The sequence below is a fragment of the Oncorhynchus mykiss genome, chromosome 7, assembly GCF_057628025.1.
Source record: "Oncorhynchus mykiss isolate SJ-2025 chromosome 7, ASM5762802v1, whole genome shotgun sequence".
NCBI lineage: Eukaryota > Metazoa > Chordata > Actinopteri > Salmoniformes > Salmonidae > Oncorhynchus > Oncorhynchus mykiss.
The window spans coordinates 17,480,996-17,505,000 of NC_143028.1; the positions used below are offsets into that span (position 1 = coordinate 17,480,996).

The window sequence follows — 24,005 nt, forward strand, 5'->3', positions numbered from 1 at the left end:
ATGCGTCAGCCAGACTTGCATTATTGATGGTCTTTCTGTGGTACCAGGGCATGTAGCCTATAGTCTTGCTTTAGGCATTTTACATTTAAATTTTTGTCAATTACCAGACGCTCTTATCCAGAGAGACTTACAGCAGTGAGTGCGTACAGCAGTGTGAGCCAGTGGCTCTGGTCAAAAGTAGTGCACTACAAAGGGAATAGGGTGCCATTTGGGACAAATCCCAGAGGGCTATGGGGCAGGTTACGGTGCCTGTTTTATGGTGCCTGATGTTTAGGGTAATTTCCCTACGCAGAGAGAGAGACTGTGTGACAATGGTTTGAAAACTCAGTGTGTTAAGACAGAGTATTGGTACAATTTACAGTGTCCATAGTGCATCTAATTGCCAAGGAAATATGACAAAAATAATAAAAGCACATTTTGTGGGAGCCACATGCAAATATTCCAGTCTTTCTTTAAAAAAAAGAAAGACTGGATATCTCCTCACTGAATCATGCAGAGAAAACACAACATTCCCACAGTCTAATGTTTGAGAGGAGCACACAGTGTAACGAGTGTGGTGAGAGTCAGAAAGCAAGTTCAGCGAGTGTGTGTTTTAATAAATAACCACAAACAACGCACAGCCGTGACACAGGAACAGAAACAATGGCACCTGGGGAAGGAACCTGAGGGAGTGGCATATATAGGGAAGGCAATCAGGGAAGTGATAGAGTCCAGGTGAGTCTGATGACGTGCAGGTGCGCGTGACGATGGAGACAGGTGTGTGCCATAACGAGCAGTCTGATGACCTAGAGGCCGGAGAGAGAGCACACCCGACACACAGTCTCTTTCTGAGCGTGGACCTCGTTAAGGGCTGACAGAGCTATCATTGTCCACAACCAGACCACAGAATGAGAGTGAATGAGAGGAGGAATAACATTTTGGTAGGTAGAAGGTTGCTGTGAACAACGCACTTACATATTGTATTGTGTGTGTATTGTGAGACGAAGAACCTATGGATCTTCCCCCTTCTTCCTGAGGGGAGTTCACTTCCTCCCTCGTCTGTTCCGACCCCTTGTCCTGTACGGCTCCCTCCCGCTCCAGGGCACTTGTCCAAACTCTTCCAGTTGTATGCCTCTTGAATGAGCAGGGCAAGCCCATCATCACATCAACACAACTCATGTATGGGAATCAAAACAAATTCCTGCCGTGCGATAGTGAGACGGAGCATGGAGCATGGAGCATGGAGCATGCGACCAGTGATGTTGACTCACTGTCAGAGTGCTTTGCTTTCGAAAAACAGTCCTGATGTTGAGGGGTCTGGGGTGGCTCTTTTAAACACGTGGGAGTTAGTGTATAAGGCCATTTCTATTTCACTACATTGACATTACATTGGCATTATTGTAATGAGCAATCTTTTCACTGTTAAATATTGGTGTGTGAAACTTGTGTGAGACTGTAGCCTATGTAATGTTATGTTAAGTTACAAGTAGAGTTGAAACATTAAAGAAATGCTCCGGTACTTTAGCGACTAAGAAAGCATCCTTTAAACCTCTCGCTTTGGGCTGAATATTTCGATGTGTAGTTTATACATGCATAATCTATGAGCAGAATTACTGTCGTACCTAAATTAGCCACAAAATCCCTAGTTTGAAGGCGACTGTTTTCTTGAAGCTGTGCCGTGCCATTTTCCCTACATTTCCCCCCATGTTGGCCAGCCCCCTAGCAATTTGAGTTCTAGCCAATGAGCTTCATTCAGCCCATCACATTTAAGTGACAGCTGGCAAGAGGTCTGCCCAGCGTTATCCAATGAGGTTGCAGGGCTCAATGGACACAGCAAAGAGAGAGAGAGCAATGATGTGGTGAACATATCTGCAAATATATGATGTAGTACGCAACTTTCGGGGACCATTTTTGGATCGTGAGTGCTACTTTCAGAACTACTGGCTAAAAAGTATACAAGAATCTCTTTAAGGGGCAATCTGCAGTTAAGCGGTCACCCAAAACCTTTAAGGCTATACACTGGCGCAGTGGTCTGCACTGCATCTCAGAGCTAGAGGTGTCACTACAGACACCCTGGTTCGAATCCAGGCTGCATCACAACCGGCCGTGATTGGGTGTCCCATAGGGCGGTGCACAATTGGCCCAACGTCGTCCGGGTTAGAGTTTGGCCTGAGTAGGCCGTCATTGTAAATAAGAATTTGTTCTTAACGGACTTGCCTAGTTAAATAAAGGTAAAATATGTTTTTTTTTAAATACAGTGTTTGTTTTCAACTACATTGTTTACAAACAAAGGAGTAAAACAAGTTTTTATTTGGGGTTCTGATTGGGTAAGACGATTTTACTAGGCTCATGAGGAATTTACAAGTTCTTCAAAAACCTATTCTTCAAAAATATAGTGAATTTAAAAGTCCAAACGTGTATGCTTCAATACAGATTGCACCTTTAACAATCTGGTTTATGATACTAACTAAAAAAGTAAAATCACTATTCATCTATTCACCGCTGGTAACATCCCTTTTAAATGATGATTGCATACTGATGGAGATACATGGCTATATACAGTTGAAGTCGGAAGTTGACATACACCTTAGCCAAATACATTTAAACTCAGTTTTTCACAATTCCTGACATTTAATCCTAGTAAAATTGCCCCGTTTTATGTCAGATAGGATCACCATTTTATTTTAAGAATGTGAAATGTCAGAATAATAGCAGAGAGAATGATTTATTTCAGCTGTTATTTATTTCATCACATTCACAGTGGGTTAGAAGTTTACATACACTCAATTAGTATTTGGCAGCATTGCCTTTAAATTCTTTAACTTGGGTCAAACGTTTCGGGTAGCCTTCCACAAGCTTCCCACAATAAGTTGGGTGAATTGTGGCCCATTCCTCCTGACAGAGCTGGTGTAACTGAGTCAGGTTTGTAGGCCTCCTTAATCTCACACGCTTTTTAAGTTCTGCCCACACATTTTCTATAGGATTGAGGTCAGGGCTTTGTGATGGCTATTCCAATACCTTGCCTTTGTTGTCCCTAAGCCATTTTGCCACAACTTTGGAAGTAGGCTTGGGGTCATTGTCCATTTGGAAGACCCATTTGCGACCAAGCTTTAACTTCCTGACTGATGTCTTGAGATGTTGCTTCAATATATCCACATAATTTTCCCCCCTCATGATGCCATCTATTTTGTGAAGTGCACCAGTCCCTCCTGCAGCAAAGCACCCCCACAACATGATGCTGTCACCCCTGTGCTTCACGGTTGGGATGGTGTTCTTTGGCTTGCAAGCCTCCCCCTTTTTCCTCCAAACATAACGATGGTCATTATGGCCAAACATTTCTATTTTTGTTTCATCAGACCAGAGGACATTTCTCCAAAAAGTATGACCTTTGTCCCCATGTGCAGTTGCAAACCGTAGTCTGGATTTTTTTATGGCGGTTTTGGAGCAGTGGCTTCTTCCTTGCTGATCGACTTGTTTTACTGTGGATATAGATACTTTTGTACCGGTTTCCTCCAGCATCTTCACAAGGTCCTTTGCTGTTGTTCTGGGATTGATTTGCACTTTTCGCTGTCACGCCCTGACCTTAAATATCTTTGTTTTTCTATATATTTTGGTTAGGTCAGGGTGTGACTAGGGTGGGTACTCTAGTTTTTGTATGTCTAGGGGTTTTGTATTGTCTAGGAGGTTTTGTATGGCTATGTTGGCCTGATATGGTTCCCAATCAGAGACAGCTGTTTATTGTTGTCTCTGATTGGGGGATCATATTTAGGTAGCCATTTACCTCATTTGTGTTGTGGGATCTTGTCTATGTTCACATCAGTAGCTTCACGGTTCATTTGTTTTTTGTTGTTGTTTTGTTTGGTGAGTTTCAGTTTAAAATGATGTGGAACTTAATTTTACTCACGCTGCGCCTTGGTCTCATCATTATGGCGAACGTGACATTTGCACCAAAGTACGTTCATCTCTAGGAGACAGAACGCGTCTCCTTCCTGAGCGGTATGACGGCTCAGGTACCATGGTCCCATGGTGTTTATACTTGCATACTATTGTTTGTACAGATGAACGTGGTACCTTAATGCGTTTGGAAATTGCTCCTAAGGATGAACCAGACTTGTGAAGGTCTACTTATTTTCTTAAAGTCTTGGCTGATTTCTTTTGATTTTCCCATGATGTCGAGCAAAGAGGCACTGAGTTTGAAGGTCGGCCTTGAAATACATCCACAGGTACACCTCCAATTGACTCAGATGATGTCAATTAGCCTATTAAAAGCATCTAAAGCCATGACATCTCTTTCTGGAATTTTCCAAGCTGTTTAAAGGCACTGTCATCTTAGTGTATGTAAACTTCTGACCCACTGGAATAGTGATACAGTGAATTACAAGTGAAATAATCTGTCTGTAAACAATTGTTGGAAAAATTACTTGTCTTGCACTAAGTAGATGTCCTAATTGATTTGCCAAAACTATAGTTTGTTAACAAGACCTTTGTGGAGCGGTTGAAAAACGAGTTTTAATGACTCCAACCTAAATGTATGTAAACTTCCGACTTCAACTGTATACTCTGCAAAGCTACATCTGAAATACTGCATTGCTTCAACAGTAAAAAACGAAATATATCTATGTTTTATTGTCACATACACTGGATAGGTCAGGTGACATGTGTTGTTTTATAGGGTCAGCCATAGTAGTATAACGCCTCTGGAGAAAATTAGGGTTAAGTTCCTTGCTAAAGGGCACAACGACAGATTTTTCACCTTGTCGGCTCGGGTATTCAAACCAGCAACTTTTCGGTTACTAGCCCAACGCTCTAAAGCTTCTATAACAGCATTATATTGTCATTGATAATACACTACCATTATGTCTGGTGTAATCATCAGAGGACAGGCCTACATACATATCCGACCCTACATACGATACATGCCTAATCGATTGTTCATACACTGTAACGGAAATCTGTCATTTATACAGTCATTTTGAGTATTATCAACAGTAAAACACTCTGAAATGTTTTACTGCAGCATACTGTAAATTATGGTGGGAAAATGTTGTGGATGGGGAAAGAATTGCTGTATTTCCAATGGTACTGTAATCAACCCCACAGAATACAGTGCCGTACGGTATCTTTGTAGGGCCTAAAACCTTTTGACCATTAGCAGGTGCATGCTATTGTTGTTTCTGTCTCATTAACATATTTTGAGGTGTGCCTTGTAAGAGGCTATATTTGTTGCACCTGTGAGTGAGAATGCTGTACCAATTTAACTCCTATGTAGTTATAGTGCCCCATCAGTTTGTATAGGGGACATAATGTGTCACGACTTCCGCCGAAGTCGGCTCCTCTCCTTGTTCGGGGGCGGCGGTCAGCAATCGACGTCACCGCCTTTCTAGCCATCGCCGCTCCATTTCTCATATATCCATTTGTCTTGTCTGGTTTTCATACACACCTGGTTTTTCATTTCCCCAATCAATCTAATTGTATTTAAGGTTGGTGGAGGTTTACGCCCGTGCATTGACTATCGAGGTCTCAATCAAATCTCGGTGGGGTACAGTTATCGCTACGTTGATTGAGTCAATGCATGAGGCGCACTTCTTCACGAAACTGGATCTCAGGAGCGCGCATAACCTGGTGTATATCCGGGAGGGAGACGAGTGGAAGACGGCGTTCAGTACGACCTCAGGGCATTATGAGTACCTCGTCATGCCGTACGGGTTGATGAATGCTCCATCAGTTTTCCAATCCTTTGTAGACAAGTTTTTCCGGGACCTGCACGGACAGGGTGTAGTGGTGTATATCGATGACATTCTGATATACTCCACTGCACGCGCCAAGCATGTGTCCGTGGTGCGCAAGGTACATGGACAACTGTTTGAGCATGACCTGTATGTCAAGGCTGAGAAATGCCTGTTCTTTCAGCAGGCCGTCTCCTTCCTAGGGTATCGCATTTCCACATCAGGGGTGGAGATGGAGAGTGACGGCATTTCAGCCGTGTGTAATTGGCCAACTCCCACCACGGGAAAGGAGGTGCAGCGATTTTTAGGGTTTACCAATTACTACCAGAGATTTATCCGGGGTTATGGCCAGGTTGCCGCGCCCATTACCTCACTGCTGAAGGGGGGTCCTGTAAGGTGGTCGGCTGAGGCGGACAGGGCCTTTTGGCAGCTAAGGGCTCTGTTTACTTCGGCTCCAGTGCTGGCCCATCCGGATCCCTCTTTGGCATTCATAGTGGAGGTGGACGCGTCCGAGGCTGGGATAGGAGCTGTGCTCTCACAGCGCTCGGGCACGCCACCGAAACTCCGCCCCTGTGCTTTCTTCTCGACAAAGCTCAGTCCAGCGGAGTGTAACTATGATGTGGGGGACCGGGAGTTGTTGGCTGTGGTTAAAGACTTGAAAGCGTGGAGACATTGGCTTGAGGGGGCTAAACACCCTTTCCTCATCTGGACTGACCACTGCAACCTGGAGTACATCCGGGCAGCCTTACCTCGGGTTTTCACCCCGAAAGTAACGGGCAGGTAGAGAGAGTCAACCAGGATGTGGGCAGGTTTCTGCGGTCCTATTGCCAGGACTAGTCGGGGGAGTGGGCAGCGTTCGTGCCCTGGGCCAAGATGGCACCGAACTCGCTTCGCCACTCCTCCACTAAACTCTCCCCCTGTCAGTGCGTATTGGGGTACCATGGCATCAGGGTCAGACCAATACTCCTGCGGTGGACGACTGGTTTAGGTGCGCAGAGGAGACATGGGAGGCCGTTCATGTCCATCTCCAGCGAGCCACGCGTCGTCAGAAAACCAGCGTGGACCGTCACCGCAGTGAGACCCCTGTGTTCGCACCGGGGGACCGGGTCTGGCTCTCGACCCGTAACCTGCCCCTCCGCCTGCCCTGCCGGAAGCTGGGTCCGTGGTTTGTGGGGCCATTTAAAGTCCTGAGGAGGGTGAACGAGGTATGTTAGAGATGACAACTTCCCTCTTATTATCGTATTAACCCCTCGTTCCATGTGTCCCGTTGCAGATATTTTGGATCCCAAACTACTGCGGGAGTTTCACCGTCGCCAGCCGGATTGCCCTGCTCCTTGTCGTCCTTGAGGCCGGTGTCGGAGCATCCGCTGGTACCGCGCGTCACGGGGGGGGGGAGGTACTGTCACGACTTCCACCGAAGTCGGCTCCTCTCCTCTCCATTTTTCATGTCCATTTGTCTTGTCTGGTTTTCATACACACCTGGTTATCATTTCCCCAATCAATCTAATTGTATTTAACCCTCTGTTTCCCATGTTTTGTGTGTAATTGTTTTCATGTCATACGATGTTCTTTAGCGCTTTTCTTTATTGTTTCGTGTTTTTGTTGTGCTCCCGTTTTGGAACTTTAATAAAGTGCGCTTTATTTATCATACTCTGCTCTCCTGCACCTGACTTCACCTTTAGACACACCTTGACATAATGGAGTGGCAGCAAGTCTTAAACCTTAAATGGCTGAACATTTTCCCATGTCCTTTTGGTCTATTTTGCCCTGTAGTTGCTGCAAGTTTGGAAGCCTTCATTAAGGCCTCTAGAAGTGCCACCAAATATTCTTGACTATGGTGTAATGTGTAAACACTTTACCTAGCAGCCAACCTGCTTGCACCAATCGCTTGTAATTACAGTGAAATACAAACCCTTCCCTCAATGAATTTCATTCATCCATTCATTCATTCATTCCGATTAAGGTAGCGTTTACTTTTTTTACAGTATAATACAGTCAATGTTACAGTATTGTACTGTGTCATTACACAGTACTTGTTTTGATACCCTAGTTATATTACAGTAGGTGTACTGTAATATAAAATACAACATTTTACTTGCCACCTAGCTACCTGTAAACTACTGTGAAAATCATGATAACCCCTTTAGTGTAGGATAACGTCCATGACCGATTCAAGGCAACACAGTAAGGGTGATGCCTGCCCTGCACACTATATCTCTATAGTGCACAGATCAGCATGTTCCTATCAGGCCCACGAGGTCAGATGGTGCTTCTCCTGGTTTCTCTGCATTTTTTATCTGTTTTCCAAAATCATTTCCAAGAGAGGAGATTAAGATTCAGGGGATTATATTGCTGGGCCTACTGTATGAAGGATGAACACCTGCAGTGGGGGATGGCAAAATAAAATAATCCACACACAAATAAATAATCTGCCCTGAAGATGTATAATAGAGGAGATCCAAGAGAGAGGATGCTCGCCCCACTGCATCAGAATGCCTTAACATCCTGGTTGCTCATATTTAAACGATTAGGTGGAAAATGGTGTGGCCAATAGCCATCACTCCTAATCTGTGATACCCGGAATAATGAATAGAGTTTGTGTAAAATAGCTTCCCAGAGCTATTTTACACAACGCCAGAAAAACCTCACCGACAGGCCTCTGAATTTATGTTAATGTCACCTTTCTGTGTTTATATCCTTTCTGTATTCTTGTGATCTTTCCTCTCCGAGTTCACCAACCATCCGGGTTAAAAACAAGTCCTGCAGGGGGCAGGGAGTACAGTACACATTCTTCTTCACCTCACAGCTGGTGGAGATGTTTTACCTTTAACCGTTTACTGCAGCGGGCTACATCAGGGTCACACGGAGTGATTCTCGGTAGTCTAAAACAAATCTACTTTGAAACAAAAGTGTAAACCTCACACACATGATTATGGGTTTAAAAGCCTGTACCATGTCAGATATAGAGTTAAATGTATTACATTTTGAATTTGCATTCCAACATTACACTTTATATACATCACGGAAGACTGAAATATAACAAAACCGTTTGATAAAGAAACACCAGATTTTCTGCGTTACATTTTTTTGTTTTGTTTATTAATTATGAAAAATATTAACATTCCACCTATGAGGGCACTTGAGGGTGATTTGGTCATTTGACTGCAGGAAAGGGCTACTTGGTGAGACAAGGTACTGCTACTGACCTGACCTCTTGACAAATGTCTTCTGACAAACATTACGTAGTATGGGAGGTCTGAGTTCTTGGTCTGCATTCACGCAGTCTAAGGCTGCATTTACACAGGCAGCCCAATTCTGATTCTTATTTTTTTTCAGTAATTGGTCTTTTGACCAATCAGATCAGCTCTGAAAAATATCTGATGTGATTGGTCAAAAGTGCGGTTAGTGTAAAAAAAATAATCGGAATTCGGCTCTTTGTAAACTCAGCCTACGAGTATTGCTGATGTAAATCAGGTTTCCCCTGTTCAGATAATTGTATTCATTATGTAAGACTTTCATCTAAGAAAGTCACCACTCCTACTCTGAGACACTTTATAAATACCTTCTGACTTGTGCTCCTTCTCAAAATCAAAAGGAAAGTGTCCCTTTGGAGTCATTTGACTCACTTCTGTCAATACAAACAACAGTGCTTCCACCGAGACAGATGGTTTCTAATGCAGTAAGAGACACAATGCATCGAGTGGTCCCGGTCTCCATGTAACTCTACCGTACTCTGGGGACTCATTCACCGTAGTGGCCGTAGAGAGAAAAGCTCAGAGAAATTAAAGGGAGGTTTCACCCTGTCAAGAGAGCCAGGTCATGAAATCTGCTTTGCTACAGATGTCGGGTCTTAATTTGAGCCAGTTTGCTACAGTGGGAAAATAATCCCGCAGCAACAGGAAATGTGAATTATTATGAGGATTATAATTAACGGACATCTTTGTAAGGGGTTGATACATTTTCCCCTTAGGGCAAATCAAATCTGAAATTTCTGAAAATCTGAAAGTGGAAATGACAAACTTTAGAAGCCTTTCTAAAACTCTAACACACTACAAATTTGCATTTCCTGCTGTGTGGGAAAATTCTCAGCAACAACAGAGAGATCAAATTATGGACACAAACAAATAGAGCCGTTAACTTAAATATAAAATATTTGCCACTTAGCAGATCACTTTGGATAAAAAAAGAAAAAAAGAAGTTATTGACAATAGAATAAGATCCTAGAAAAGGATGTGATAAGCAATCATGCAAACACGGCCCTGGACCAAGAACCATGAAACGTAAAGACCTTATCCCTTTTCGATTTCGCTTGTCTAGCAGGCGGAATTCAATGTTCTTCTGGACAGACTTCACAGCTGCTAAACACACTCTCTCTACACGCGTGTAGAAGCAGGCAGTACGTTAGGCTACCAAGCAGGTCAGGAGAAGACGCCAGGGTGACACCACCACATCTCCAAGGGTCAACCGGAGTTCCAAATGCCCTACAGCTGTGCAAATAGCACTTAATAAAAATACACACCATGCAGAAACATAAAGAGTGTGAAATCATGACGGACAGATACCATGTGTGGTGTGTTATAAATCAGAAAGGGGGTTGAAGTGAGCAGCAGAATCCCTGGTGGACAGACAGATGTCTGGACAGCATACACACCCGACACGAATCAGCTCAGGCTGGAAAAAGGGGCTAACATCTGCTAATGTACTGCTCTGGACACTATTTACTATTTATGTCATCTGTCTGCTGCCATGGCCCACATCTGCACTGTATTTCACACACAGACACGCACACACACACACCGTGGATGGGCTGGTCGTGCCAACGGAGGCAGCAGACAAAACAGGCCTCTGACACACTGACGGAGAGGGAGGGGAGCGAGGCGGAGAATGGCTCTCCCATCAGGTGGTGCAGTGAAGTAGATCCACCGTCAATCCCCGAGGGACAGGCGAGTTATGTTTGTGAGGATTCAATCTGTTCTGTCAAAGCAGTCCAGCCATGTCCAGTCCAGCTGGACTGGACATGGCTGGACAAATGAAAGCCGACAGAGAGCAGTGAAGAAAACGCAGAAAAAAAGTGTTATTTGTCACATGCACAAGTACAGTAAAAAGTCTAACTTGCAAACCAGACCCAACAGTGCAGTATTCAATATCCAAAAGGTATAACTAATAAGAACATTTTTATAAATAAAAAAATACGATAAATACACTATACAGTATATACGAAAGTATGTGGAGCTCAGTGACTTTCATCGTGGCACAGTCACAGAATTGCACCTTTTCCAACAAATCAAAGTCAGTTCATCAAATTTCTGCAACGCTAGAGCTGCCACGGTTAACTGTAAGTGCTGTTATTGCGAAGTGGAAACGTCTAGGAGCGACAACGACTCAGCCGCGAAGTGGTAGCCCACACAAACTCACAGAACGGGACCGATGAGTGCTGAAGCGCGTAAAAATCGCATCGTCAGCACAAGAACTGTTAGTCGGGAGCTTAATGAAATGGGTTTTCGTGGCCAAGCATCCGCACAAAAGCCTAAGAATCACCATGTGCAATGCCAAGCGTCGGCTGAAGTGGTGCAAAGCTCGCCTCCATTGGACTCTGGAGCAGTGGAAACGCGTTCTCTGGAGTGATGAATCACGCTTCACCATCTGGCAGTTCCGTTTATATTTTTGTTCAGTATATATACAGGATCAGTTCCAATACCATATTTACAATGTGCTGGGATACTGGATCGATAGAGGTAGTTAGGGGTAAGGTGAGTAGGCAACAGGATATACGATAAACAGAGTAGCAATAGCTTGTATGTGTGTGTGTGTGTGTGTGTGTGTGTGTGTGTGTATGTAGAGTCAGTATAAATGTACACTACCGTCCAAAAGTTTGGCGTCACTTAGAAATGTCCTTGTTTTTGAAAGAAAAGCACATTTTTTGTCCATTAAAATAACATAAAATTGATCAGAAATATAGTGTAGACATTGTTAATGTTGTAAATGACTATTGTAGCTGGAAACGGCTGATTTTTAATGGAATATCTACATAGGCCCATTATCGGCAACCATCACTCCTGTGTTCCAATGGCACGTTGTGTTAGCTATTCCAAGTTTATAATTTTAAACAGCTAATTGATCATTAGAGAAGCCTTTTGCAATTATGTTAGCACAGCTGAGCAGCTTGACCGTATGGTACGTAAAGAAGTGCCCATCAAGCCAAACCAACTTGTGGGAGGTGCTTCAGGAAGCATGGGGTGAAATCTCTTCAGATTACCTCAACAAATTGACAACTAGAATGCCAAAGGCCTGCAAGGCTGTGATTGCTGCAAATGGAGGATTCTTTGACGAAAAAAATCATTAATTTATAACCTTGTCAACGTCTTCACTATATTTCCTAGTTTCGAAGTGACCCCAAACTTTTGAACGGTAGTGTATGTGCAAATTATGTGTGAGTGAGCAGGTGATGGAGTGAGTGAGTGTGCAAGCATGTAGGGCCCTATAAGTGTGCATAGAGACAGTGCAAAAATACAAATAAAAGGTCAATAAAGATACAAGGTCCACTCAGTATGTGTAGCTATTTTATTAGTCTTATTACTTGGGGATAGACTTGATGCACTGGTACCGCTTGCCGTGCGGAAGGAGACAGAATAATCTATGACTTGGGTGGTTGGAGTCTACAACGATTTAGCGGGCCTTCCTTCCACACCGCCTGATATAGATGTCCTGGATTTCAAGGAGCTCACCCCCAGTGATGTACTGGCTCCAGTGAAATAAGAGAGGAAGTATTTGATGTAGAAACGTACAGTTGAAGTCGGAAGTTGACATACACCTGAGCCAAATACATTTAAAACGTTTTTCACAATTCCTGACATTTAATCCTAGTAAAAATTCCCTGTCTTAGGTTAGTTAGGATCACCACTTTATTTTAAGAATGTGAAATGTCCGAATAATAGTAGAGAGAATTATTTATTTCAGCTTTTATTTATTTCATCACATTCCCAGTGGGTCAGAAGTTTACATGCACTCAATTAGTATTTGGTAGCATTGCCTTTAAATTGTTTAACTTGGGTCAAACAATTTCGGGTAGCCTTCCATGAGCTTCCCACAATAAGTTGGGTAAATATTGGCCCATTCCTCCTGACAGAGTTGGTGTAACTGAGTCAGGTTTGTAGACCTCCCTGCTCGCACACGCTTTTTCAGTTCTGCCCACAACTGTTCTATAGGATTGAGGTCAGGGCTTTGTGATAGCCACTCCAATACCTTGACTTTGTTGTCCTGAAGCCATTTTGCCACAACTTTGGAAGTATGCTTGGGGTCATTGTCCATTTGGAAGACCCATTTGTGACCAAGCTTTAACTTCCTGACTGATGTCTTGAGATGTTGCTTCAATATATCCACATAATTGTCCCCCCTCATGATGCCATCCTTTTTGTGAAGTGCACCAGTCCCTCCTGCAGCAAAGCACACCCACAACATGATGCTGCCACCCCTGTGCTTCATGGATGGGATGGTGTTCTTCAGTTTGCAAGCCTCCCCCTTTTTCCTCCAAACATAACGATGGTCATTATGGCCAAACAGTTCTATTTTTGTTTCATCAGACCAGAGGACATTTCTTCAAAAAGTATGATCTTTGTCCCCATGTGCAGTTGCAAACCGTAGTCTGACTTTTTTATGGAGGTTTTGGAGCAGTGGCTTCTTCCTTGCTGAGCGGCCTTTCAGGTTATGTCGATATAGGAATCGTTTTACTGTGGATATAGATACTTTTGTACCTGTTTCCTCCAGCCTCTTCACAAGGTCCTTTGCTGTTGTTCTGGGATTGATTTGCACATTTCGCACCAAATCACGTTCATCTCTAGGAGACAGAACGTGTCTCCTTCCAGAGCAGTATGACAGCTGTGTGGTCCCAAGGTGTTTATACTTGCGTACTTTTGTGTGTACAGATGAAAGTGAAACCTTCAAGCGTTTGGAAATTACTCCCAAGGATGAACCAGACTTGTGGAGGTCTACAATTGTTTTTCTGAGGTCTTTGCTGATTTCTTTAGATTTTCCTATGATGTCAAGCAAAGAGGCACTGAGTTTGAAGGTAGCCTTGAAATACATCCATAGGTACACCTCCAATTGACTCAAATGATGTCAATTAGCCTATCAGAAGCTTCTCAAGCCATGACATAATGTTTAAAGGCACAGTTAATTTTGTGTATGTAAACTTCTGACCCACTGGAACTGTGATACAGTGAATTATAAGTAAAATAATTTGTCTGTAAACAATTGTTGGAAAAATGTTGTGTCATGCACAAAGTAGATGTCCTAACCGACTTGACAAAACTATAGTTTGTTAACAAGAAATGTGTGGAGTGGTTGAAAACAAGTTTTAAAGACTCCAACCTAAGTGTATGTAAACTTCCGACCTCAACTGTAGGTAGGGATTAGGAGAAAGTGACTGGTGGCAGAATAAATAATAATACTAGTAAACAGTATGACAGCAGCATAAGTGGTGGGTGGGTGGTTGGGTGGGTGGGTGTGTGCATGGTGGTGAGTGTCTATGTATATACAGTGCCTTGCGAAAGTATTCGGCCCCCTTGAACTTTGCGACCGTTTGCCACATTTCAGGCTTCAAACATAAAGATATAAAACTGTATTTTTTTGTGAAGAATCAACAACAAGTGGGACACAATCATGAAGTGGAACGACATTTATTGGATATTTCAAACTTTTTTAACAAATCAAAAACTGAAAAATTGGGCGTGCAAAATTATTCAGCCCCCTTAAGTTAATACTTTGTAGCGCCACCTTTTGCTGCGATTACATCTGTAAGTCGCTTGGGGTATGTCTCTATCAGTTTTGCACATCGAGAGACTGACATTTTTTCCCATTCCTCCTTGCAAAACAGCTCGAGCTCAGTGAGGTTGGATGGAGAGCATTTGTGAACAGCAGTTTTCAGTTCTTTCCACAGATTCTCGATTGGATTCAGGTCTGGACTTTGACTTGGCCATTCTAACACCTGGATATGTTTATTTTTGAACCATTCCAGTGTAGATTTTGCTTTATGTTTTGGATCATTGTCTTGTTGGAAGACAAATCTCCGTCCCAGTCTCAGGTCTTTTGCAGACTCCATCAGGTTTTCTTCCAGAATGGTCCTGTATTTGGCTCCATCCATCTTCCCATCAATTTTAACCATCTTCCCTGTCCCTGCTGAAGAAAAGCAGGCCCAAACCATGATGCTGCCACCACCATGTTTGACAGTGGGGATGGTGTGTTCAGCTGTGTTGCTTTTACGCCAAACATAACGTTTTGCATTGTTGCCAAAAAGTTCAATTTTGGTTTCATCTGACCAGATGATGGTGGCTTGTGGCAAACTTTAAATTACACTTTTTATGGATATCTTTAAGAAATGGCTTTCTTCTTGCCACTCTTCCATAAAGGCCAGATTTGTGCAATATACGACTGATTGTTGTCCTATGGACAGAGTCTCCCACCTCAGTTGTAGATCTCTGCAGTTCAACCAGAGTGATCATGGGCCTCTTGGCTGCATCTATGATCAGTCTTCTCCTTGTATGAGCTGAAAGTTGAGGGACGGCCAGGTCTTGGTAGATTTGCAGTGGTCTGATACTCCTTCCATTTCAATATTATCGCTTGCACAGTGCTCCTTGGGATGTTTAAAGCTTGGGAAATATTTTTGTATCCAAATCCGTCTTTAAACTTCTTCACAACAGTATCTCGGACCTGCCTGGTGTGTTCCTTGTTCTTCATGATGCTCTCTGCGCTTTTGACGGACCTCTGAGACTATCACAGTGCAGGTGCATTTATACGGAGACTTGATTACACACAGGCGGATTGTATTTATCATCATTAGTCATTTAGGTCAACATTGGATCATTCAGAGATCCTCACTGAACTTCTGGAGAGAGTTTGCTGCACTGAAAGTAAAGGGGCTGAATAATTTTGCACGCCCAATTTTTCCGTTTTTGATTTGTTAAAAAAGTTTGAAATATCCAATAAATGTTGTTCCACTTCATGATTGTGTCCCACTTGTTGTTGATTCTTCACAAAAAAATACAGTTTTGTATCTTTATGTTTGAAGCCTGAAATGTGGCAAAAGGTCGCAAAGTTCAAGGGGGCCGAATACTTTCGCAAGGCACTGTAAGTGTATGTGGTGGGTGTTAGCAAATATTTTTTTAGAACTAAACCAAGATAGACCACAGCCTGTCGCTTCAAATGGGAACAAATGAGCCATAGTAGGGAGAACAAGCAAAGAGGTGGGTATCATATTGGCACGTTCTAGCATGTATTTGCATATTTCCACTGGGGAACGCCTACTCTGGGAAGTGCACGTGTGCAACAACTCAATTCGCCTTTGCAATTTTTGGAAACTTTGGCAAAGGGTAAGTCAAAACTTAGTTCACTCTGTTTGTAACAGATTGTAGTTGTGGGAAGAGACAACTGTATTGAGATCAAATGTTTCAACGATGAGTAAATTAACAGAATGTCGGACAAAATCCATCTTCTCCCACTGCTGGTCACTGGTTTTCCTCTCACTACTATACTGAGCGGAAACGCCAACCGGTTGCTTCACATTGACACAGCACCAGTCAAACGTTTGGACAGACCTACTCATTCAAGGGTTTTTCTTTATTTTACTATCTTCTACATTGTAGAATAATAGTGAAGATATCAAAACTATAAAATAACACATGTAGTAACAATAGAAAGTGTTAAACAAATCAAAATGTATTTTAGATTTGAGAGTATTCAATGTAGCCACCCTTTGCCTTGATGACTGCTTTGCACTCTCTTGGCATTCTCTCAACCAGCTTCACCTGGAATGCTTTTCCAACAGTCTTGAAGGATTTCCTACATATGCTGAGCACTTGTTGGCTGCTTTTCCTTCACTCTGCTGCTCAACTTATCCCAAAACATCTCAATTGGGTTGAGGTTGGGTGATTGTGGAGGCCAGGTAATCTGATGCAGCACTCCATTATTCTCTTTCTTGGTCCAATAGCCCTTACACAGCCTGGAGGTGTGTTTTTGGTCATTGTCATGTTGAAAAACAAATGATAGTGGGACTAAGAGCAAACCAGATGGGCAAACCAGATGGTATGTTGTATTGCTGCAGAATGCTGTGGTAGCCATGCTGGTTAAGTGTGCCTTGAATTCTAAATAAATCACAGACAGTGTCACCAGCAAAGCACCCCCACTCCATCACACCTCCTCCTCCATGCTTCACGGTGGGAACCACACATGTGGAGATCATCCGTACACCTACTCTGCGTCTCACAAAGACACAGCGGTTGGAACCAAAAATCTCAAATTTGGACTCATCAGACCAAAGGACAGATTTCCACCAGTCTAATGTCCATTGCTCAAGCTTCTTGGCCCAAGCTAGTCTCTTCTTCTTATTGGTGTCCTTTCGTAGTGGTTTCTTTGCAGCAATTCGACCATGAAGGCCTGATTCACGCAGTCTCCTCTAAACATGTTGAGATTTGTCTGTTACTTGAACTCTGTGAACTTATCCTCTGCAGCAGAGGTAACTCTGGGTCTTCCTTTTCTGTGGCGGTCCTCATGAGAGCCAGTTTCATAGCGCTTGATGGTTTTTGCAACTGCCCCTTGAAACTTTCAAAGTTCATGAAATGTTCCGTATTGACTGACCTTCATGTCTTAAAGTAATGATGGACTGTCATTTCTATTTGCTTATTTGAGCTGTTCTTGCCATGATATGGACTTGGTCTTTTACCAAATAAGGTTATCTTCTGTATAGCACCCGTACCTTGTCACAACACAACTGATTGGCTCAAAGGCATTAAGGACAGAAATTCCACAAATTAACTTTTAACAAGGCACACCTGTTAATTTAAATGCATTCTAGGTGACTACCTCATGAAGCTGGTTGAGAGAATGCCAAGAGTGTACAAAGCTGTCATCAAGGCAAAGGGTGGCTACTTTGAATAACCTTAAATCTCAAATATATTTTGATTTGTTTAACACTTCTTTGGTTACTACATGATTCCATATGTGTGATTTCATAGTGTTGATGTCTTCACTATTATTCTACAATGTAGAAAATAGCAAAAAATCAAGAAAAACCCAGGAATGAGTAGGTGTGTCCAAACATTTGACTGGTACTGTACATCTGTTGAAATATCTGTCTCATTGTTTTATCTGTGGTGTGTGTGTGTGTAAGAATGTGAGTGTAGGCATGATAGGTGGATATACATGTAAACAGGGCTGAAAAGTGACTGGTAGCAGGAATATATAAATACTGATGGTAATATATTAATGGTAATATATACATGTAAACAGGGCTGAAAAGTGACTAGTAGCAGGAATATATACAGTGGGGCAAAAAAGTATTTAGTCAGCCACCAATTGTGCAAGTTCTCTCACTTAAAAATATGAGAGGCCTGTAATTTTCATCATAGGTACACTTCAACTATGACAGACAAAATGAGAAAAAAAATCCGGAAAATCACATTGTAGGATTTTTTATGAATTTATTTGCAAATTATGGTGGAAAATAAGTATTTGGTCACCTACAAACAAGCAAGATTTCTGGCTCTCACAGACCTGTAAAAAGATGCTCCTCTGTCCTCCACTCGTTACCTGTATTAATGGCACCTGTTTGAACTTGTTATCAGTATAAAAGACGCCTGTCCACAACCTCAAACAGTCACACTCCAAACTCCACTATGGCCAAGACCAAAGAGCTGTCAAAGGACACCAGAAACAAAATTGTAGACCTGCACCAGGCTGGGAAGACTGAATCTGCAATAGGTAAGCAGGTTGGTTTGAAGAAATCAACTGTAGGAGCAATTATTAGGAAATGGAAGGCATACAAGACCACTGATAATCTCCCTCGATCTGGGGCTGTATGCAAGATCTCACCCCGTGGGGTCAAAATGATCACAAGAACGGTGAGCAAAAATCCCAGAACCACACGGGGGGACCTAGTGAATGACCTGCAGAGAGCTGGGACCAAAGTAACAAAGCCTACCATCAGTAACACACTACGCCGCCAGGGACTCAAATCCGGCAGTGCCAGACGTGTCCCCCTGCTTAAGCCAGTACATGTCCAGGCCCGTCTGAAGTTTGCTAGAGAGCATTTGGATGATTCAGAAGAAGATTGGGAGAATGTCATATGGTCAGATGAAACCAAAATAAAACGTTTTGGTAAAAACTCAACTCGTCGTGTTTGGAGGACAAATAATGCTGAGTTGCATCCAAAGAACACCATACCTACTGTGAAGCATGGGGGTGGAAACATCATGCTTTGGGGCTGTTTTTCTGCAAAGGGACCAGGACGACTGATCCGTGTAAAGGAAAGAATGAATGGGGCCATGTATCGTGAGATTTTAAGTGAAAACCTCCTTCCATCAGCAAGGGCATTGAAGATGAAACGTGGCTGGGTCTTTCAGCATGACAATGATCCCAAACCCACCGCCCGGGCAACGAATGAGTGGCTTCGTAAGAAGCATTTCAAGGTCCTGGATTGGCCCAGCCAGTCTCCAGATCTCAACCCCATAGAAAATCTTTGGAGGGAGTTGAAAGTCCGTGTTGCCCAGCAACAGCCCCAAAACATCACTGCTCTAGAGGAGATCTGCATGGAAGAATGGGCCAAAATACCAGCAACAGTGTGGGAAAACCTTGTGAAGACTTACAGAAAACGTTTGACCTCTGTCATTGCCAACAAAGGGTATATAACAAAGTATTGAGATAAACTTTTGTTATTGACCAAATACTTATTTTCCACCATAATTTGCAAATTAATTCATTAAAAATCCTACAATGTGATTTTCCGGATTTTTTTTCTCATTTTGTCTGTCATAGTTGAAGTGTACCTGTGATGAAAATTACAGGCCTCTCATCTTATTAAGTGGGAGAACTTGCACAATTGGTGGCTGACTAAACACTTTTGCCCCACTGTAAATACTGATATATGTTAATGGTAATATATACATGTAAACAGGGCTGAAAAGTTACTGGTAGCAGGAATATATAAATACTGATGGTAATATATACATGTAAACAGGGCTGAAAAGTGACTGGTAGCAGGAATATATAAATACTAATGGTAATATATACATGTAAACAGGAGTAATAGTGACCAGTAGCAGGATAAATAGATACTAATGGCAATCAATAATTAATGAACAGCAGCGTAGCGGTAGTAATACATTTAATCAGTAATCATTTTAGCAGCAGCTTAGGTGTGAGGGGGAGCAGTAGTTGTTAGCCATTAACATTGTGATGACCGGGGGATGGAAGATGTTTAGAGCCTTGATGCACCTGTAACGCCGGCCGGACAGGAGCATGGAGAACTGTCCATGTCTCTGGTGGCTGGAGTCTTTTTGCAATTTTTCAGGCCTTTCTCAGACACCGCCTGGCATGTAAGTCCTGGATGGCTGGTAGCTCACCCCCAGTGATGCGCTGGGCTGTCCGCACCACCCTCTGTAGGGCCTTCCGGTCGAGGGCGGCGCAGTTGCCATACCAGATGGTGATATAACCAGTCGGGATGCTCTCGATGGTGCAGCTGTAAAAGTTCCTAAGGATCTAAGGGAGAAGAGGCCTTCTTCACGACTGTGCTGATGTGAGAGGGCTTGGATTTATTGATCGCTGTTCTGTGTTTGTTTACCTGGAAAAGGGCTTTATTTGTGTATAACTGTTAAAAAAAAGAAAGAAAAAAAGGCCCTTCCTTTCAGCCAATTAGAGTGCTTGAATGGACATTTGGACAATGGCTTCGCCCACTCGAGCTCAGTGTTCCGAGAAGAAGACGCACGTTTTGGCTGACGACCAAGTTGACTATTTACTCTAGGAACATTGTGCGTGCATCCAAGAAAAACACAAGACATTCTGAGTATCACAAGTTTATTCGTAAATAACTAACGAGAGTGTGTGTGTGTGTGTTAATACTATGTGTGATGGGGACGAAGATAAAACTGAGAAGCATCCGTACTCTTCTCGCCAGACAACCTGCAGTGTGTCGGAACCTTAACAATCAGCATTAAGTACTAGCGGGTGGCGGCGTCCGAAGCCAACCGCTCAGATGAGCTCCAAGCTAGCCGTTTTTTCAATAACCAACCTGAATAGAACGTTAAACTAATGATTGTAGACAGTATATAGCTTTATTACTAATGACTGTGTGGGCCTATATTACACAGAGAGGGATATTAGTCAGCCAATCAGTGGCTTTGACACAAGAATACCCGAGGCACTTCCTGTTCTTACACCCAATGGCCTTGAGTTATCTGGCGGTAGCCAACTGAAAATGAGAACCCACCCCTCGGAAGATGAAATACGTTTCATAGGCAGTTAAGCACAGTACTTAAACTCTACACTCATCACAATTCTTACCAGGAAGGGAGGAAAAACATGCAGTCAAGCGAAACCTGGTATGGATGGTTGGTGACTTGCTCAGATTTCTAGCCTCATTCAGTAAAAGAAAGCTATCAACACTCTTCGAGGATGATTGTACGGGACACTGAAATGTGCGGTAAGCAAATTGCTACTTTTGTAAACAGTTTGTCTTCGCAACTTCGGTTTCGTCCCTTTGTTGTACTGCAACGTTTTCAGCTGGAGGTCAGAGCCGTCCAGAGGAAGTGACCGGTCAGGTTAGCGTGTTGGTGGAGAATAATGACTCAGGCCACCACTGAGTAACGTCACACAGCGCACACAGCGCACACACACACACACACGAAAACTCCTGTCCTCCGTCCCTTTCTCCTTCCCACCAGAGGGCTAGGGGTGCGGCGCAATGACTCAGCGCCATCCAAATTGGGGCAGGGAGGTCGAGGACAGGGGGACGGGGTTTGACTCGGCAAATCTAGCCTTCTCCCACAGGGCAGAGCAGCGCTGTGCGCTACCCTGTCACGTGTCCTATTCCCCCTCTCATCTGAGTCCCACTGGTCTGACTAAGGGGACAGGGATGCGAGGCTGCTCTGGGCTACTGGTAGCCCTCAAGGCCCCTGTGTGTGAGTAGAGGAGCCCTGGTCATGTGGGGGGCCCTCGTGGTGCCTTCAGCCTGGTACTGAACCACAGTGATAACAGGTAAACGTCTCACTTATAGGAGGGTACAGAGCCACCTGAAGGTTGACTAAGAGGTGTAAACACTGAGAAACAGGGTATTTAGACTCTTCCATGTCGAAGGACGCAAAGACAAATAATCCATCGTCAAAGTAACCCCTGTGTGACGGCACATTCTCATCAACCAAAAAAAAGCAGGGATTTCTTCAGTTCATCACAGGAAAGCGATCTCTTCAACAGATCCTCCACAATTATTCAACGAGTGTTGAGTTACAAAACTCCATTCTGAAATGTACACACTTCCACAGACATTATGTAACTAGAACTAAGCATCTCTAAGCAAACACCGTTCCATCTTACTGCTACAGTATCTTACTCTCAGACTCTCAGTCTGAACCAGAGAAAATAACTGTTACGAATTCTATTTTTATGGCCTGAAAAGCCTTCATAAAGCCACAGATGATATCTTAGTTACTCACAGTATCTTGGAGAAGAGAAGCAGGAAGTAGATCAGGGTCAAGGGTCATCAATCAGTTTACGCACTGTTCTGCCAGTTCAGTTCATCCCTGTAAAAAAGAGCAACACAGCAATGTTAAGTAAACGGCAATAGTAGCCAGCTAAACTAGAGCCACTGACCTACACAAATGTAGGATCTTAATTTGAGCCAGTTTGCTACAGCAGGAAAATAATCCTGCAGCAACAGGAAATGTGAATTATAATGAATTGACATTTATTGTAGGGATTGATACATTTTTTGTTCGGGCAAGTTTGCATTTCCTGCTGCAGGAAAATACTCCGCAACAAAAGAGGGATCAAATTAAGATCCTACATCTGTACGAGAACTCAAAGAACAATGGGAATCCTGGGTATAACCTCGGTCGTCTGTAATGCCCCAAAGCATGGTGGCCAGGCTCACTCAGCTCAGTTTGTCAAAGAGGGTTTTAATACAGATTGGTAAAGTGGGGCATGGTAATGAGATAATAGTGCCAGGCTAATACTCTGCTAACTCTGCTGGCCACTTCACGTCCCCCTCGACAGAGGGACGAGGGACAGTGCAGGTCTATAGAGTGGGACTAAAATAACCACTTCGGACAGGATGGACACTCTCATGACCAACGTTCCCTCTCATTTTTTCCCCGACACTGAGCCTATTTCAGGTCTGATGAGCGCAAACTTGAGCGTGGTGACAATTCTGTGCAAATTCCAGTGTGCGTTTACTGTTTAACACCGAGGCTGTACCCGCTTTAAGTTACAGTTTTGACAGTGGCCAAGTAGGCTACTGTGGCTACTTGATCATAACGTAGGCCCACCAGAGTGGCCTGCCATCAAAAACAATGGAGAATATGCTTCCCATAACATGGAAATAACGGTTCTATCATTCAGACTACAGTAGCAGCCAACATGTGTTGAATATAGGCCTGGATTCCATGAGACTTGAGGGGGAAAAAAAACATGCAGGGCTTGACATGAACCTGTTCATCCACTTGTCCTTCAGACAAGGAGGTGACGGAAAATGTTGTTGTGTCGTTTGATGCAAGAAACCACTTGACCATTACCACAGAGAATCAGACAAATGATGCTACCCTCTTAGCTTATTCTAGCCTGCCTCAAAATGCAACACTGCCCCTTTAAGACAAATATAAGCCATTGGCAAAAACGTCTAGTGCTCACATTTTGTGCTCTTGTAGGAAAGCAATCACTCCTCTATTGCTGACTACAAATGATCCAATTACTCACTAACTAAGCATAGGATAAACAAAATGTGCACGTGGCTACATGCAGCTCTCGCTTTGGTCTCAAAACATGTACCTCGCCGTCGTGTGGTCAGTATGTTACAGGGTAAAAGCTCAATCTCCTGCTGCTGATATTTCCACTGCAGGGAAGTCTCGGGGCTACTGCGTGCACGCGCGCCCTTTAGAGGGAGCATTGCTCATCACCACATATAAGCCCTACAAGCAGGTGTATTCACAGCGTACCCTGGAGGGTCCGAGGTACGGCTGGTGTCCCAGGTCTAAATGAGTCCCTGATCAGAGGGGAAGAATGAAGAAAAAAAAAAGCAGTGGAACTGACTTCCGGGTCCAGATTAGGATTTGATGGACACACAGCAACCAGAAAGACAGACACACAATCTCCAAGTCCAGTGGGTCTACTTTGCCCATGTGATGCCCGGCACCAGTACAACGCTAACGGGTCAGACTAGCGGCAAACAAAATACCAATGTTCTACCTTGTTGAGCAGCAAGCCCAATCAGAGACTGGCTGGTGATGGCACCCTGATGAAACCCTGATGAAGACAGCGCCGCTG

General features: G+C 43.4%; 1 protein-coding gene across 4 annotated transcripts in view; it reads right to left on the reverse strand.

Moving 5' to 3' along the window:
- The window catches only part of LOC110527519 (double-stranded RNA-specific editase 1), a 72,574-nt gene that overhangs the window by 35,241 nt on the left and 13,328 nt on the right, over positions 1 to 24,005 (reverse strand). For all 4 annotated transcript variants that reach the window (XM_090240470.1, XM_090240472.1, XM_090240471.1 and 1 more), the window contains exon 2: positions 22,181 to 22,267. The gene's annotated coding sequence lies outside the window, so the exon portion shown is untranslated. The remainder of the gene's footprint in view (positions 1 to 22,180; positions 22,268 to 24,005) is intronic.